The sequence below is a fragment of the Canis aureus genome, chromosome 20 (assembly GCF_053574225.1).
Source record: "Canis aureus isolate CA01 chromosome 20, VMU_Caureus_v.1.0, whole genome shotgun sequence".
In the NCBI taxonomy this organism is placed as follows: Eukaryota; Metazoa; Chordata; class Mammalia; order Carnivora; family Canidae; genus Canis; species Canis aureus.
Genome location: NC_135630.1, coordinates 10956465 through 10972015, shown reverse-complemented (window position 1 = coordinate 10972015; position 15551 = coordinate 10956465). Strand labels below are relative to the sequence as shown.

Here is a 15551-nt window from a genome sequence, read left to right as displayed (position 1 = left end):
CACACACAAAGAGAGAGAGGCAGAGACACAGGCAGAGGGAGAAGTAGGATCCATGCGGGGAGGCCCACACAGGACTTGATCCTGGATCCCGGGGTCACGCCCTGGGCTGAAGGCAGATGATCAACCCCTGAGCCACCCAGGCATCCTGAGATTAGAATTTTTGATTGATGTTAGCAATATGCAGAGGTACAGAACAAAAGCATATTAACCAAACATACAAATCATGGGAATTATGACCTTTGTTATCATTGAAATAATTATTGCTATTTTCATAGGAAAATGTCCAAACACATGTAAAAGCTTACAAATTATATATATATAATATGCATATATATAATCTTAAAAGTCTCATTCTTTAAAAAAAAAAGAAAATATCATGAAAATGTATATTGATACATGGCGTGCTACACAAAGAATCATTCTAAATCTATATTTCAAGATTTTAGCAGGCAAACTTTTAATTCCTATTCTGGTTTGTGTAATATACATGAGCATAAATAAGAGTGTTTCAGACAAAGAAATGCATATTATATCCCTAAAAATTAACAAATCTGTAAAACTAATATTAATTTGGACTCAATAGAACTTGGTGGAACAAATGTATCTCAGTCATAAAACTTCAGTGTGATAATTCCTGTTTTATTAAAAACTACTTCTGATACCGTTTGGATATCTGAGCACAATACTTATTATTGAAAAGCATCCTAAAAGATTGAGTCATTTTTCCTTAGGCATTATACTTGCACTCATTAACTAAAAACTAGCTCTTTGAACAAAAATTGTTGTGATCAATTAAAATTATTTTGTGTTGGTAAGCACAATATAATAATAGTTGTATTAATGATAATAAGAAGGGTAATAGCTAATATATAAAAACTACCCACTATGTTCCAGAAATATTTTGCATGCATTATCTTATTTAATACTTATGAAAATCCATGAATAAGATATTCCTATATTCAGTTTACAAAGAGAAAATCTGAGAGGAAAAATAATAAAGTGAATGGCTCCAGATTATACGGGTTTTGAATACCTGAGGTCCAACTTTAGAAAGATCTCTAAATAAAGTTAATGGTTCTCAGGGTATCAGCACATTTATTTTTTGTTTCAGACTTAAAAAAAAAATCTAGAGCAGCCTTCAGAATCGAAAATACCAAGGTCATTTCTACATATTAAAAGACACTATTTTTTTATATTTGAGATTGTCCAAGATTCAAAATTTGATATACACAGTCTTGGAAAAAAAAACAAAAAAAACAAACAGGCATTGTCCTGCATGGCAATTTGGCAATTTGATTCAGCAATGTTGCCTTTCAGTAAAATATTTCACTGACTCTATGATGTACGTACTCTTATATGTTATTGATTATAAGATGCATTTTAGCATCCCTAAAATTGGGGTGTATCTTATTTTTGATGATGCATATTATTTATATGGTGGTTTTTTCTATTTCTTCCTGATACCAAAAATAATGGCATATATTACAATGGAGAGTTAAGATTTGATGAAATGTGTTATTTATCTACAGCTATATTCATCTAGAAATACACATATACACACAAATGTAAGCTAATATCATCACCAGTTTTAACACCAAAATGTTGGAAAATCTAAAAATAAATTATGATGTACACATACAAGAGTGTACTTGGTGGTCTCTAAAAAGAGTAATGTAGAACTACATGAACTTTACAGAACTGGATATAATAATAATCTGGAAAAGCATGTCAAAAAACACTATAAAAAAGATATGATTACTTCTGAGATAAGAAACTTTAGGTGATAAGAGTAGGAGAAAACTAATTTTTCATTGGATACCATTTTATAAATACTGCATTCTTATCCAGTTGCAAGTTTTACCTTTCAAGTGATCAAGTACATATTTTAAAATATTATTTGAGGGACTTCTGGGTAGCTCAGTGGTTGAGCATCTGCCTTTGGCTCAGGGTGTGATCCCGGGTCTGGGGATCAATTCCCATGTCGCTCCCTGCATGGAGCCTGCTTCTCCCTCTGCCTGTGCCTCTGCCTCTCTCACTGTGTCTTTCCTGAATAAATAAATAAAATCTTTGAAAAAATAAAATATTATTTGAAACTATTTATCCATAACTATGTGCTTCGAATTTAGACAATTCTTTCTAATTTTGAGATCAATTCCATTACGTGGCTCCTGAAGAAGTAGGAATTATTCTCCTTAAAATTAGAGTATAAAATCTTTATTTTTCTTCTTTTCTGAAGGTTTTCCTAAAATTCACTTAAATTAACTATATGTAATGCATAGCATTCGTCCCATAATTATTTAGAATATTTTGTTAGGCATGAAACTGGGCTTTATTCATTTAGTAGTTAAGTATAATTATATTGTTTAATATAATTTCTATTTAGGAGAACAAAATATTCTCTACTAAATTATTTCTTTCATGACTCTACTTTGGAGATATGCTTCCATTTGTATTTCAACATTGACCAATGTGGTATCACTTATCCCTCAAATCGTCTGTGATACATTTTATAACTTTGGCTTTGGTTGACTTTCCTTCAGATCTCCGAGGAATGGCAATTTCATTTTTTTTCCTCCAGTTTTAAAAATTTACTTGGATCTAACATTTGGAAACTGGTGGTTTTCAAAGCGTTGCTGTATATCTTTTTTTTAATATAAATTTATTTTTTATTGGCGTTCAATTTGCCAACATATAGTGTAACACCCAGTGCTCATCCCGTCAAGTGCCCCCCTCAGTGCCCGTCACCCAGTCACTCCCACCCCCACCCATCTCCCCTTCCCCCACCCCTAGTTCGTTTCCCAGAGTTAGGAGTCTCATGTTCTGTCTCCCTTTCTGATATTTCCCACTCATTTTTTCTCCTTTCCCCTTTATTCCCTTTCTATTTTTTATATTCCCCAAATGAATGAGACTGTATAATGTTTGCCCTTCTCCAATTGACTTATATCTTATAAGAAATCTATGCTATAGGATATGGAAATCACTTCTTCTCTTTCAGATAGTGAAATGTATAGAAATATTGAATGATCAGCAATAACTAGGCCAAGATCCTCAAGAGTTAATTGTGTGAAAGATATTAGCCCTAACCAGGCAGCAGCAAGCTTCTAGAGCCAGAAGCCCAGGAACACAGACTTTATATAAACTGGGGGGAAAAACGTGGATGTTGCTTCAACCACATGTCGCCTTCTGCGTCTATTGTTTGGGTAGCAGGAACTTTAAAAACCTTTGCGGGACACATCCTGGAGTTGTTTACTATCCCTTACAAAGACAGAATCTCAGTTTATAGACTTATCTAAACCTCTTCACTAGCACTTTATAGTATGTGCTCCAGTGGACCATAAAAATGCTCATTTCATTGTAAAAAGACCCATCTGCTTCTTTAGGAGGTTTGTGTTACCCAGAGTTTTATATGACTTATCATGACTTTCCTCCTGCTCTTCAGTGCTTTCCATTTTTGGTTTTCTTTTTGAGTCTCTTTGGAAGAACAGAATTTGGTGTCCTTACATATCTTTAAATTTTTACTGTCTGTTTCTACCAAAGAGTAGCGATGATAAAATCATGCTGAGGTTCCTTATTTGATAACCTAGAAATATATATAACATTTTAAAGTTTAAATTAAATCTGGAAAATCTTGCAGAAGTGACTTAGCACAAATAGAAAGCTATAATCACATGTTGGAATAAAAAAATGCAAAGAAAATGTCATGCACTCCTCTGCTGTATTTAAGTGTAAGTGTTCCACAGAAAATGAAGCGCTGGCATTAACATCATCAATGTGTTTATTCTTGTGAAGAGTGAACATCTTAATGTCATCCTGAATAAATAATGTGGTTTGTGCTGAATTGATCTCTGAAGAAAGTACAAGGAATGTAGCTAGAGGGGCCTCATTTACTCTGGTGAATAAACTTGCATTCATGTGTGGGTGTCATATTTATATGCAGATGAACTGAACACCTGCAATCTTAAAAATAAACCATAAGCTACTTACAAATTTTGCATCTAGGGTTCTGGTATATAAATATACACTAAGGAAAAACCATCCATTAGAACTAATATTTTGTAATTAATTTTTTTCTAGTCTACTAGAACATAGAACTTTACAGGATTCAGAAAATTGTATCATAAGGGCTTACGTATAAGCTTTTTTCATGTGTTCTTTAATTACTGATTTAAATGCAAATACTACATTTTCTAAGAATGCTACTGAACAAACTGTATGATAATTGACTTTTCCCTTTTCTAAAATTCCTAATGAAATTTCAGTGGAATGACTCAGAAAAAGGGACAGGACCAGTCTTCTAGGGCCTTTGGATGTAATTTAAGATAGTCACCATCAGGTGGTGATGGAAGTTGAATAACCATGGAACTTGTCTACCTTTGATACTAAATATAGAGAACTCTGGATACAGAAGCCTCAAATTATAAACAATCTATATAAAACAAGACATGCTGCCAAGGCCTGAGGTCTATCACTATTCATATTTGGAATTGGTTATATTCAACCTCTAATATGTACATGAATTTGATGCTTAACAAGATGTTAGCAAGATGGAATTTCTCTCTGCCTTGTTTCTACATATTGATTTATATCTGCTAATTTGCATCATCAGCTGCAGTGTCCTTTGAAGATTCCACGCACAATAAAGCTATATCATATAAACATTTTTGATGTGAACCTAACCTGACCTCAGTTAAATAAACCACAAAATAGGGCCCTGTTCTGATGATTGAAATTCTACCAAGAGTAAGGGAGTAAAAGAGAACTAGTGAGGTGCCCAGTACCAGAACTAAATGTGATCTAGTCCCTGGATCATCATTTTGGTGCTGGTGCTGGTAGAGCTTTGAGGTGACTATCCAGGTCCTTCTGTTTATGTCACTACATCTATGAATTAAAAATAATTCATCCTTTACAGCTGTAGTTTTGTTCCTAGGCAATTTTGCTGTGGAAAGCTTCCCCAATGTGTGAAACGCAGACCTATGGAGATTTCACCCTTTTGCAGTAAAGCTAGCAGTGGTGTGTGTTGATTGAAGCACCTGCAGCGTTGGTGGCCGTCTGGCTTGGTAAAGAGGCTGCCAGTGAGGAAGGCCAATGGAACCCAATTCCATAAAAATTACAAAGGATGCAGGCACACAAGGGACAGTAAATACTCCAATGAGAGCGACAGTGTTTGGGACTCCTTGTACTTTCAAGTGTCTGTGTGGAAGCTGGCAAACAACTACTTAGTCTCATTTGCAGCAATCTTGGAGATTTCCAGAAATTTGAAGGCAGGATTCCTGGTTAAGGCTGACATCCCTACGGTCAATCAGGTAGGAGATCACAGCAGAGATTCGGATTATTTTTGTAGATGTAGCTTCTTCTACATCCATGAACGTGAAACCTTAGATGCTGAAGTCATCCATAAAAACAAAAAAATTAGTAAGTTATTCAAGTGAGGAATTTTTCTAAGCCCAAGTAAAACTATATACTGTCCCTTAACACAGAAGAGCTAGTGAATACTTGACTTACAGATGGATTTCCTTCCTGCTCATATCTATGAATACTTTTTGTTGTTTGAACTTAGAATTTGAATTTTGAATGTTATTTAAATGGAGACCAGTTTCTGTTCCACCTTAACTCTCATACCTTTTTCCCTCTTCTTTCACCTCCCGATCATCAAGATCATCAATCAAAGGTTCTAATTTCCCTGCTAAGGCCTCCCAAACTGAATACCAGAATATGTTTAACTGTAAGGAAAAAAAGTTGATTATTTGCCTTTAAAATGCCATTAAAATCATGCTAGATTAGGTGTATATGATATAGATCTATCCAAAGAGCTAATAAAAATGCCACTAAGATAAAGAAAAGATTAGAGATGGACCTTGGCGCAAAGAAGCAGTAATGAGATGTGGGCAAGAACTGGAACACAGGGAGCTGGAACATAGCACAGGGCAAAACACTCCAGGTAAGAGAACTTAAGAAAAAAAGGGAAAAAAAATCACTGAATGCTGATTCTGGTGTTAAAAATGAAGAGGCTCTGAACAGAACTGGTAGGCAAACCCATGAAGATGATTGGTTTCAGAGATGAAGTTAGAAAGTACGGCGATCCATGAGTATATGGATGAGCAGAAGAAATAATGTGTATAGGTGAAGGGCCAAGTTGCTGTGAATTAAAAGTAGAATTGGTCTTGTCCTTTTCTGATTGACTTACTTCACTCAGCATAATACCCTCCAGGTCCATCCACGTCGAAGCAAATGGTGGGTATATCACTGAGGGTGACAAAACATGAGAGACACCTAACTCTGGGAAATGAACTACCGGTAGTGGAAAGGGAGGTGGGCAGGGGGTTGGGGTGACTGGGTGACGGGCACTGAGGGGGGCACTTGGCAGGATGAGCACTGGGTGTTATGCTATATGTTGGCAAATTGAACTCCAATAAAAAAATAAATAAAAATAAAAAGGAATTGGGGTACCTGGGCAGCTCAGTTGGTTAAGCAACTGCCTTCCACTCAGAACATGGTCTTCGGGGTCCTAGAATCTAGCCCTGAGATGGGCTTCTTCCCTAGCAGGAACTCTGCTTCTCTCTCTCTTTCTCCCTCTGCCCCTTCCCACTGCTCATGTTCTTTCCCTCAAATAAATAAATAAATAAAATCTTCAAAATATTAATGAAAAAAATAAAATTAGAGTTAAACCTAGTCTACCCTTAGGTACTTATCTATATGAACACATGTATAATTAAAAGTGTATAATGGGCACAATGTAATTTTGTGATATAAAGAAGCTCTATATAGACTGGTGAATATTAACTCTAATGTCTGGATATAAGTAATATTAAAAATAAAGGCGACAAGAGACAATATGGAATTACTGTCCCTATATGGAGAATAGAAGAAAATCTCCCTTTTAGAAGATATTCATTTAATTATGGGTTCAAATGTATACATTTAGTGTGAAGATTCCTTTTAATATAATGTCAAAGAACTTGACAGAAAAAAAAAAGAACTTTCCAGAAGCAGCAATGTAAAGTTCACACCAGTGAATCCTGCCAAAACACTTTTTATTTCATTGAGTTATATATTTTTATTTTTTATTTATTTTTTTTTTTTTAGATTTTATTTATTTATTCATGATAGTCACACACAGAGAGAGAGAGAGAGAGGCAGAGACACAGGCAGAGGGAGAAGCAGGCTCCATGCAGGGAGCCCGAAGTTGGACTCGATCCCGGGTCTCCAGGATCGCGCCCTGGGCCAAAGGCAGGCACCAAACCTCTGCGCCACCCAGGGATCCCGAGTTATATATTTTTAAAGCTAAGGTTATTTTTAAAAATGTTAAAGTCAATATCGGGGCAGGGGGCGGGGGGAACATGGTAGTGTCACTATGGTACTATTTCTTTAATTCCTGTTGAAAAGTTTTTCAAATGCATATTGGTCATTTGTATTTCACCTTGACATTGTCTGTTCATATTTTTTTTCTGTTTAGATTCTCATATTTATTTAAGGTAATAGTCATTCAAGGTCAGCATCACTGTTTTTGGACACTGCCCTCACTTAGCAAAATGTCTTGTTATCCTCAGACAAAAGGGCTGAGAAGGAATCAAGAAAATGATGGTTAAATTACTATGCATAAGGCACCTGGGTGGCTCAGTAAGTTAAGCATCTGCCTTTGGCTCAGGTGGTGATCTCAGCTCCCTGGGATCAAGGCCCATGTCAGGCTCTCTACTCAGTGGAGAGCCTGCTTCTCCCTCCCCCCCCCCCCCCCCCCCCCCCCCCCCCCCCCCGCTTGTGTGCTCTGTCAAACAAATAAAAACAATTACTCTGCATAAGAATTGAACAGTTAATCAAGATAAGGTAGGGCAAAGAAACGAGGAGGGAGGAGTAGGGAGGGAGGGAAGAAAAACAGGATCAGGAGGCTTGAAGAAAAGGTAGCAAGTAACAACGTTCCAGGGTCAGGATAACTTAAGACTCTTAAGGATAGAGATTTCTCATATTCACAACTTCTGTTGCTATGATGAATATCACTTCTATGAATCATAAGAAAATATAAGCCCCTGAACATTTTCATAATATTGGGGGCAGTATTGGCCTTACCATTAGAAGCAGAATTATAACTTTAATCTCTAACTAATTATATTTTTATCATTATGTTATATGTTAGTCCTAACTTCCAATTAAATCTCTAATTTAAATGCTAACATTCTAGTAAGCTGCCTTAATTCTGTCTATAAAAATTTCTGGAATATAAGCAAACATAAACAGATGAATAAGGAAAGATCAGAAAATCTGGTAATCCTCACATCGTCAACAGATTAAATACAAAAGTACATCTGTTCATTGTTTAGTGTATAATATATATTTTCTTTTTTCAGTACTGTTAAAACCGTTGATCAAATACCAACAGCCCCACTTAGAAAAAAACAAAAGGAGATTATGAACAGCCAATTCAAAAAATTAGTAACCCAGTGACAATAAATGATGAAAATATTCTATTACATTAGTTATCCAACAAATACAAATCAAAATAATAATTTAATCTATTATATAGGCATATGTGTATATCTCTCTATATATGTGTATTTATATTTATACACACGCATATATTATAAAAGTTGGAGAAGTAAATTAGTTTTTGCTATGTGACATATTAAATAAAATAAAGTATATCTATATAATATCAAAATTATAGTTTGGAAAAATGTTAAAGCACATGGAAAAAAAACACAGAATATTTAATAAAAAAAAAACCAGCAGAGGATACAAAATTCTATTCTGTGACAAATTCTTTGTTCCCAATTGCACAATATACACATGTCCAAAGAAAGATATAAGTAATGGTTGACATTTAATGAGTGTTTACTTTGTTTCAGACATGAGCTGAGGATTTACTAAGATTATTTCACTAAATCCTCCTAAGAACCCTATCATGTAGGTACCAATATTATCTGCATTTGACAGATGAGATGAGTTTTAGAGAGATTAAGTTCATAAGACTAGTTATTATGGAATCCAGGATATGAACCAAAGCAGTGAGACTCCTGAACCTTAATTAGCATGCCAACCTGGAGGTCAACCGAGGTTGAATGAAATTATTGCATAATATATACTTTTGAATGCAAATATTAACACAAACCAAAAAAAGACAAGAACAAACGTTTGCACCACCCAGCCACAAGTGAGCTAATGTGTCCAGTACACACATATGCTACCAAATCATCCCTCCTTTCCCTGCAGAAGAAAAGACGGTCTTGAATTATTTATTCTTATAAAGCTATTTACAAGTTTACTATACGTTACTGTATTCCTAAACAATAAATACTATACATTATTTCCCATATCTAAAAGACTCTTTGATACTCGCTTTTTAAAATTTAAATTCAAGTAATTAACACATAGTGTATTATCAGTTTCAGAGGTAGAGTTCAGTGATTCTTCAGTTGTATATCACACCCAGTGCCCATTACATCACGTGGCCTCCTTAATGCCCATCACCCTATTATCCCATCCCTCCAGTAACCCTCAAAATGTTTCCTATGGTTAAGAGTCACTTATGGTTTGTGGCTCTCTCTGATTTTGTTTTGTTTTTCCCTCCCTTTCTCTATGCTCCTCTGTTTTGTTTCTTAAATTCCACATGTGAGTGAAATCATGTGATAATTGTCTTTCTCTGATTGACTTATTTCACTTAGTATAATACACTCTAGTTCCATCCATGTCGTTGCAAATGGCAAGATTTATTTTTTTGATGACTAATATTCCATATATATATATATATATATATATATATATATATATACACACCACATCGTCTTTATCCATTCATCTGTCATCTGGATTCTTTACATAGTTTAGCTATTGTAGACCTTGCTGCTATAAACATTGGGGTGCAGGTGCCCCTTCAGATGACTATATTTGTATCTTTGCGGTAAATACCGAGTAATGCAATGGCTGGGTGGTAGGGTAGGTCTATTTTTAACTTTTTCAGGTCCCTCCTTACTGCTGTCCAGAGTGGCTGCGCCAGTTTGCATTCCCACCAACAGTGTAAGAAGGTTTCGTTTTCTCTGCATCCTCACCAGCATTTGTTGTTTCCTGACTTGTTTATTTTAGCCATTCTGACTGGTGTGAGGTGGTATCTCATTGTGGTTTTGATTAGTAGTTTTCTGGTGCCCAGTGATGTTGAGCATTTTTTCCTGTGTTTGTTGACCATTTGATACTTGCTTTTTGTACTTAACATCTATTTTGTTTGTCAAATTCATTTTTATTGATAGTTTATTTATTTTCTCCACTCTACAGTAACCCATTATATGAATATGCCACTGTTGTAGACTGAATTGTGTGGCTTTATTTGAAGACAGAACTTTCAAAGAAGTAATTAAAGTTATATGAAGTCATAAAAGTGGAGGCAATAGTCCAATAGGAGTGATGTCCTTAGAAGGAGAGAAAAGAGAAACATACGGGGAAGACATGCACACAGAGAAAAGGCCATGCAAGGAGACAGGAAGATGGCCATTTCTAAGCAAAAGAGAGGCCACGGGAGAAATCAAATTACCTATAAACATTTTGATGGTGGATTTCCAGCAGCCAGAATTTCAAGAAATAAATTTCTGTTGTTGAAGACACTCAGCCAGTGGTGTTTTTTTTAAATAGCATTAGGTAACTAATACAGTCACTATTTTTCTATTTTCATTAGTATTGGATTTTTTTCTAAGTTTTACCACTGAGAACAGTGGTATAATTATCATTCTTTTGCTTGTTATTGTGTGTCCATATGCAAAAATGTCTCTGGGCAGACTACCAAGAGGTGGAATTGTACCTTAGAATTTTCTCTTCAATATTTACTCTATATCCATATCGTTTTCTAATGTGATTATAGCAGTCTACACGCTCGTCGTGGACATATGATTTCCCAGTTGCATCACATCTAAAGCATTTGGTATTGTCAGACTTTAATATTTTCCCAATCCAATAAGCAGGAAGTAGTATCTCATTGTGCTTTAATTTCTATTTTCCTAATTACTAGTAAGACTGAATAGTTTTTCATAGATTAGTGTTCATTTATGATCATGTGAGTATCCTTTCCTTTTGTCTATTTTCCCACTGCTGTCTTCTCTTATTGATCCGTCAATGTCCCTTATATGGTGAATACTAACCATTGATTATTAATACAATGCAAGGGTTTCCTGTCTTTCTATGGCTTATCTTTTACATCTTATGGGATCCTTTACGGAATATATATTTTAGATTTTGTCATAGCTACACTTCTCAATAATTGCCTTGGTAGGGAATATAGTCAAGATATACATTGTACAGTGACAGGCGGGAGCTTCACTTTTGGGGAATATTGCATAAGGTATAAACTTGTTGAATCACTATGTTGTACACCTCAAACTGATGTAACATTCTGTATCAACTATACTTCTACAAAAATAAGTAAATAAATAATATTACCTCCAAAATTACCTTTGTTGTTTACACTTTTAATGCTTTAAGAATCCTTTCATTACACCTAGTAATAAAAAGTCAAATTTACTGATAAAAATCATTAAATTGTGATTTTAGGACTTTCATAAGCCTAAGGATTGTTTAAATAAGTGGAAGCAAAGACTCAATTTTATTTTTTAGCTTTCTACTCTAATACAAAGCAATATTTAGAGTATAGTTCATATTTTCCCACAATTGTATATTTAGCATTCTTAGAAAATTACAATTCATGTGTTGCTAATATTTAAGTACAGTTTATTTTTGTGTATTTGCTTTGCATCAGAATTGGTATGGTGTTAATTTGTTGCACTCATTCAGTATTAACTTACTAATTTTCATATTTTGCTTATAGAGTCTCTCAAGTTTTCATATTTTCAATGATAAAGTTTGCAAATAATGAAATATTTACCCATTTTATTTATTATGAAATTTTTGTTGAGATCATATTTTGTGAGATAATACTATGAATTCCATAATGATCAACGATGACTAAAAACAAGAGACAAAATTGTTTCCCAAAGGATATTACATTCACGATATTTTTTCTTCTTGCTAATCATACACATCTTCTCCTCACTTTATTTCTCTCATTGCTCCTTCTCCTAACAACTCTGATTTTCCTTTGGGGGGTTCGTTTGTTTCTGGAAAGTTACTCCATTTCCAGGACAAAAAAAAAGTAAAACCAATCAGTGCTTTCAATCTCCACAAAGCAGTGGTTATGCCATAGATAGCATAAAATATATCTAAGACTTCTTTTTTTTTTAATGATGTAAATCTTATTTATGTATTTGTTTCAGAGAAAGAGGGTAAGCACAAGCAGGGAGAGTGGTAGACAGAGGGAGAGGATGAAGCAGACTCTCCACTAAGCAGGAAGCCCAATGAGAGGTTTGATCCAAGGACCCTAGCCCAGGATCATGACCTGAGCTGGAGGCAGATGCTTAACCAACTGAGCCACCCAGGCACCCTTAAGATTTAATTTTCATTCACTGATTCAGCTGGTGTTCGTTGAATACCTCCTAGTGAATGAAGATACGAAGATTTTTAAGTCAAGATTTGCATCTTCATGTTGACCTCTAGAGTCAGGAAGTAAACAGCAACAGCAGAAGTTGCCAATGGAAATAGGAGCCAACAAAAAAAAAAAAAAAAAAAGGAAATAGGAGCCAACAACTGAAGCTGCAAATGCTGCCTGAGTATATCAGGATATGTTTCAAATGTGGGGTGAGGTAAGAATAAAAATTTAAACATATTTTAAGTTTAGAAACACTGAGAAGACAGAAAAAAATGATACCAGCCTTTAAAAATGCCCTAATGAAGAAACTAGAAGTTTATACAAAAAAGTTTAGTACATTTGTTATATCTTTAAGTGTGTGTATGTAGAGTGTGTCTTTAGGTTAACACATAAGTGGCATCTATGCGACTTTAAGTTGTTTTTTTAATTAGTTATTTTCACTAACCTATTTGGCTTATTTTAGAAGATTGGTTAACACATTTCCTTATACATGACACATTTCCTTTACAGACAACTATGGGGAGTGAACTATACTTGACGATTACAAGTAATTTTTTTCTCTTAAACAGGAAAAAAATTGCCATAGTAGCTACATTGGAAGACTTTTCACAATCAATGAGAAAAGGAAATTTCATTTCTTAGTGAAAAAAATATACATATATACACATATATATAATGTATATATACATATATATATATATATGTACACACACACACACGCACACACACACACACACACACGGCATGTGATAAATGAGGTGTTCCGGCAAGGGAAAGAAAAACGTACAAGTTTTATCATGCCGAAATGTGATTTTCATTCATATTACTTTTACCAAACTTACTTTACTGGGCAACTATTCCAGATAATTCAAAGGGCAAAAGCTACAATACTGGTTTCTAGCTGTCTTTTTATAGGATTGTCGAATTAGCTTAATGAGCTACAGCTGCATTAGCTAGTGCTGTTTCCAAGGTCTGTGAAATTGACTTCACGCTATTTTCTTTTGTTCCCTCTGGAAAACAAAAGAATCCAATAAAAAGTTATTCCGGATAAAGTGAGAAATCTGGACCCTGTAAACAATGTATAGAAATGACTTGGAACTATTGTAAATATTACCTATGAGTTGTTTATGTACCAGATGTAATATTTTGTTTCCTTGGAATGAATATGACAATGATTTCTTTTCTTGAAATGTACATTTCATTGATTTTTTTTTTACTCATTATTTCCAGCCTTAAAAAAGATTATTTATTTAGAGAGAGAGAGATGGGGGGAGGGGGGCACAAGCAGGTTGAGGGGAAAGGGCAGAGGGAGAAGGAGAAGCAGGCAGGCCACACGGGGCTTGGGTCCATGCGAGGACCTTAGGATGATGGCCCGAGCTCGAGACAGATGGTTAACCAACTGAGCCATCCACGTGTTCCTAATTATTTCCAGCTTTACTGAGATATGTTTGACAAAAATTTATTTATGAAGTATATAATTTTCAAATGATTTATTTATTTTAGAGAGAGAAATTGTGTGTGTGTTCAGGGGGGAGGGCAGAAGGAGAGGGAGAGAATCTCAAGCAGACTCCTCCTGAGTGTGGGACCTGATGCCATCCTGAGATCATGACCTGTGCTGAAATCGAGTTGGAGGCTTAACTGACACAGGTGCCCAAGAATATCATTTTTTTATAATGCTTACGAAAAAGTAATAAACATTCATAGGTTGGTGGACCAATTTTATCAAATCTTAATAGTTTTGTCTTATTTGCTTGACATTTTTTAGCTATCAATTAACATTCATTGAACTCCTGCTAGTTTTTTGAAAGTCATTTCTAGCTTTATTTAGGATAAATTATTTCAACGTCAATAAGTACATAAAACAAAAATATACAGTCTTAGATTAATCACATTATTATCTTTGTAACCGTTACCCAGGCAGAAAATCAAAACATTAGCCAACACCAACATGCTCCTTTCTTGTCCTATTCCATTACTAACAACCTCCTTTCTTCCCTCCAAAAATAATCACAATCTTGACAGTTTCTATTAGAGATCAAGGGACAAGAATAAACCCAAATCAACTAAGACAAGTAATTGTGATTATATTTAATTGATGTGGGGCTTCAATTTCTCAGAAAGTTAATCCACATCTTGCTAAAACTTGCTTTTGTATTACAAACATTTCAGGATACCAACCCAAATGTGGTGGCTTTATCTGGGATATCTTCCTCGTGGAAACTCCCGGATTCCAATTTTTGTTTCCCTAGTACCACAAGAATATCAAAGCAGTTCTTAGAATACAAGCCTCTCAGTCACTTCTTCCAGAATTGACAAATACCCCAAGGCTAAAGCAACCCCAAATGCAAGACTTATATTCTTAAATTGCATCTTTTTCCAATAACTAGCCTACTAATTCTTCACAGTCTTAATAACTTGCCAGTTCTTTCAAGCACATGCTTACTTATGCTTTATTCGGGTTTTCCAGTTGTTTTCAACAAGATTGTTGATCAAAATTACCAGCATACCAATTGTCTAAGCTAACGTCTCATCACCACTTTTTAGTAAAAATAGCATAAATATATTAAAATTCCTTGTGTTTTCCTTCCTTGATCTGATTTCCCTCCTTTTCTCTCCTTTTTCTTACACAAAATCACTATCCCGATTTTGGGTGTTTTTTATTCCTCTCACATTTCATTATTTTAGTCAACATATGTGAGGCCCTACAAAATAGATGCTATCATTTTGCATGTTTTTATATTTTAAATATGTCACAATATTAGAAGTTCCATTCTATAATTTTCTTACTTAAAAATATTTGTGAAAATTTTTGACACATATAGTTCACTTCCAACATTTTAACTGCTAAATACTATTATATGTAAAAAAATATACTGTAAAGATATTAAGCTTCTGTTTTGGATGGACATTTAGGTCATTTCAAATATTTATCCTTATACCCAATATTCTAATAAATGTCCTTACATGTAAAAAACTTTTCAGGGACTTAACTACGAATAGAAATAATGAGTTTTGGGATTTGTACATCTTCAACCTTACTAAATTTTGTTCAATTACTTCCCAAAATGATTTAAATTCTCAGCAGTAAAAATCTGAT

The 15551-nt window shown here is 34.6% G+C and overlaps 2 long non-coding RNA genes across 4 annotated transcripts in view; one reads left to right on the top strand and one right to left on the bottom strand.

Moving 5' to 3' along the window:
- The window catches only part of LOC144291480 (uncharacterized), a 148613-nt gene that overhangs the window by 35369 nt on the left and 97693 nt on the right, over nucleotides 1–15551 (top strand). The window lies entirely within an intron of this gene.
- Nucleotides 3333–15551, bottom strand: part of LOC144291481 (uncharacterized) — a 78513-nt gene continuing 66294 nt past the window's right edge. For both annotated transcript variants that reach the window (XR_013358756.1, XR_013358757.1), the window contains exon 3: nucleotides 3333–5382. This is a non-coding gene — a long non-coding RNA (uncharacterized LOC144291481). The remainder of the gene's footprint in view (nucleotides 5383–15551) is intronic.